Source organism: Saccostrea cucullata, unplaced genomic scaffold (assembly GCF_032062105.1).
Source record: "Saccostrea cucullata isolate Sc308-1 unplaced genomic scaffold, CSIRO_AGI_Scuc_v1 ctg2292, whole genome shotgun sequence".
NCBI classification, from domain to species: Eukaryota; Metazoa; Mollusca; class Bivalvia; order Ostreida; family Ostreidae; genus Saccostrea; species Saccostrea cuccullata.
In genome coordinates, this window is record NW_026920776.1 from 60,525 (window position 1) to 64,474 (window position 3,950).

The 3,950-nt window shown below is 29.7% G+C and overlaps 1 long non-coding RNA gene across 1 annotated transcript; it reads left to right on the forward strand.

Annotated features, from left to right (window-relative positions):
* Positions 1-474: 474 nt before the first annotated feature.
* LOC134257565 (uncharacterized) lies at positions 475-2,226 on the forward strand. The gene is made up of 3 exons (XR_009989950.1): positions 475-663; positions 1,157-1,212; positions 1,783-2,226. It is a non-coding gene; the product is annotated as an uncharacterized LOC134257565 (long non-coding RNA).
* Positions 2,227-3,950: the final 1,724 nt, after the last annotated feature.

Genomic DNA, 3,950 nt, shown 5'->3' on the forward strand with positions numbered 1-3,950 from the left:
AAATAGTGCTAATTGTAACGGGGACCGTTACAGATGTTCCCCAAACGCTCCCCATGTCCCTTATCGTGCCTTATTCCTCTAAGACCTTTTATTGATACAGTATGCTAAGTATCCCAGGATTTCATTTGAGAATATAAAAGTTACAATGATATCAAGTACAGTGCTGCTATCCTACAAGTTGACTAGGATAGGATCGGATAGGATTCAGGATTGAGGATTCACGATAGAAACATATAAAACTTAATCCAATCCTATCCTATCCTGTATCCTACAGCCAATCAGATTCGAGCAAAGGTAAATTTATATTTCAGAATAAATTACAAAAACGAAATACGGTATAAAATGTTTACAAAAGAAATATTTATAATTTTTTCAAAAGAAAATAAAACATTCTTTTCTCTAAACACATATTTACATTATAAACTTCGAGTAACACGGCGTACGATCTAACCGTGAACGATCACCGGAAGATTTGGGAATGTAAACAACGAAGGGCCCAAGCATCGAAAGACAGTATTTCTTCAGATTGTTTGGATGATTTAACCGATTCTTACTTGTGTAAAAGTGTATTAACATGTTTTTCTGTTAAATATGCTCTGTTTGTTTGGATAATTCCACAGGAACCGTCAGCAGCGGACTTGAATAGATGATGTGCTATATCATGTAAGTATACTTCACACTGCACACAGTATGTGTGCATTTTTATACATATTTATCGCTTTAAACAGTGTTCTCATGTCCTAAAATATAAACATTTTATTCTTTTTATTAATATAAACAAAAATCGGGTGCGAGAAAACGGAGTAGTGTAGACCGAAGTGCGGGGGGAGGGGGTGTTAATATTTACAAATACACTGTCTTATGATTCAATCAGATATCAAATATCAATGAGCTCTAAGACTAAAACAATCATATGTATTATGCCTAAATCAGGTTGTTACTCTTATCATTTCCCTAATAAGGTCAGAAAATAGTTTTTTTTTTAATTTCTGTGTAATTAATAATAAATGAATGTAGAATCATCATGAACATTTCTAATGCTTCTGCTTAAATTTTAATGAGCTCACTAAGCAGTGCACTTACATATTGTGCATGTATGTTTGATGTACTGTGAGTTATGAAACATAAGTTAATCTTGGCATTTTATTCATTACAGAAAATGGATTGTCTGCACTCATGCGTCATCGCAGTACAAGGATTTCAACCTAAAAAGTATGTATGATTTTATTTTTATCATGTATTTTTACATGGTCATTTAAATACATAAACATCATTATCTGAGTTGACGTGACATGTCTGCAGTTACTCGGAACAATTGATTTTTTTCTTTCAAAAATATTGAGAGTAAAACTGAAGGAAATGTTGAATTTTTCTGGTCATCATGTTATAGTATCATAGATTTTCATATTCAAATTTCAAGACCAAAAAAAAAAACCCAAGAAAAAACATTAAATAGATAAAAACAAGCAGAAATAGAGAAAAGTCACTAAAACAAATGTATTCATACTTGTTAGAAAGTTTACAAGATAAAATGAATTATAATCTACAAGTAAATTATGTTGAATAATTTTTTTTTCTTTTATATGACTGAGGTTGCAGTAAAAGATTTTATTTTTCATGATTTCTAAATGCATTACTTTTGGGAGAGAAAAAGGTGAAATTGTACATGAAATGTGAAAGATAGTCACAATCCAAAACATTTTAAACATATTAAATGTGTATGAAATGTTTATGACAAAATTTACAATCAACATGTCTATAATATCATTTATTTTTTTTCAGGAAACCCTGGACATTTACAGCTGTACAGAATGCAGTTCATGCCATATGCTGTTAGTGTAAATGATGAAAGATGTTCAAACCAGTGTCACAGAGTCCTAAGTCTGAAATCATGGTGTTTTTACTAAGGAGATCAGTGTGTTTTCTGTGCATTGTTGACATTTGAAGAACTGTTCGGTTTATGACCATCTCTCTGACAATAACTCTGAAATTTGAATTTCAATTTGAGCGACGGTTAAGAAAGCCAAATTCTATACATGTGAAACATTATACAAGTGTAATAAAACATTGATAAACTTTAATTTAAACAAAGTTCATGTACATGTATCTGTGATCTTAGCATTGAAATTCATAAATGCTGTACATGGATACTTTTAATGACTGTCTCATGGTAATGGAATATTCAATTGTTAAACATTGTTTAGGAATCACCTTGAATAAAAATATTGTGAATTTGATAAAGTATTTTTCCTCATTTAAAAGCTGAAAATTTTAAGATCAAATGTCAAGGTCAAATACAAAATTTACTCAAGAATGTGGCATAAATGCTGTAAGTACTGTCAGTGAATTCTTATGCATGTTTTGTAAGATCAAAGGAACGTGTGGAGCATTTTAATATTTCTCAATCTGACACTGAACACGGATTAACATTCAAGATCAAAGATCAAATATAAACTTGTTTTACTTAAGACTGAGTTATACATGTTAAAGATGGGAATTCTGAATTTCTCATGCATGTTTTATAAGATCTTAGAAACATGTGTGACCTTACTTATTAATGTCAATCTGTCAACCAATATCAAATTTAGAAAAAAAAATATTCTATTAAACATAAATTATTAAATTTTCACACATAAAAAAATAGAAAATTGAAATACATTTGTACGGTGTTGAGCTGACCATATAAAATGAGGAGAAACTGAAGTGAAATGAAAAATAATAACAATTAGATTATCTTGAATTTAGCAACTACATATTTTGCATAATTTAAAAATATCACATGCAATTATATATGATGAACTGAAATATAAAAAAAAAATAAATTACTGAGTTTAAATTTTAAAAAAAATCATACAATTAATATTGATTTTATAAGACAATTTCACATTTGAAATGTTTGATATGTGAAAGTCAAGATATTCTAGATCTACATTTGACTTGTCTGTTTGGTCTAGTCATATATTTTCTTTCAGAATTGCATACAGAAAAATCTGTCACACAGGCACAGTTAGACTAAATCTATACAATTCATGTACATGCATGTTATTTTCATGGTGCTTAGTTTAGGAAAAAAATAAAATTTTACATGAAACATATACTTAAACATTATAACTATATAGGCATATGATTTTTTAAAATAAATAAATATTACGCGTTGGACGCAAGTCGCGATTCCGGGTCTCGCGAATATTGTAAGTAGGAAATTTAAAACACAAAGTATATTTTTCTTTAATTCTTCTGATAGGCCAATTTCTTTTCATATGTTTGCAAAATCAGTATTTATCCACGTGTAATTACGATCTTTTTGTTCAACATTATTTTTCAACATGGTTATGATAATCGTAAATTTAATTTGTGCTTAGCGGTTAGTCGGGAATTAGGGGATGCCGATCTCGATTATTTTTCTCCATTAAAATGTCTAACATTTAAATGAATACCATAACTATATATGATTTTATTTTATTTTCTGGTAATTCCTTTTTTTTCGTTTTGTCAATTTAATTCCTAAATATTAAAAAAAATGAGAGTTGCAGGATAGGATAGGATAGGATTAGACTGAAATTACAGGATAGGATTGTGGATGCAGGATTCACGATAGGATAGGATAGAATTGTCAACTTATAGGATAGCAGCACTGTATCAACGATATATTGTTTAACGTTTTGCATGCGCGCACACGTACATGTACATGCATATGCAAGATGATTATGGCATGTTGATTAAGCGAATAACATATCTTTGTATCCCGCAAATCAAATAAAAAAATACATATATACATGTAAATTTACCATTTTTCATGCATGTCATATTTTTAATATTTCGATTCACATTTTATTTCTCTACTTATCTTAACCTCGGGCTCAAAGTTCGTTTTATTCCGACGACAAGGCAGGGTTAAAGTCGACTAAGGGTATCACGCCAATACCTAACCAATCAAATTGAACTTATTC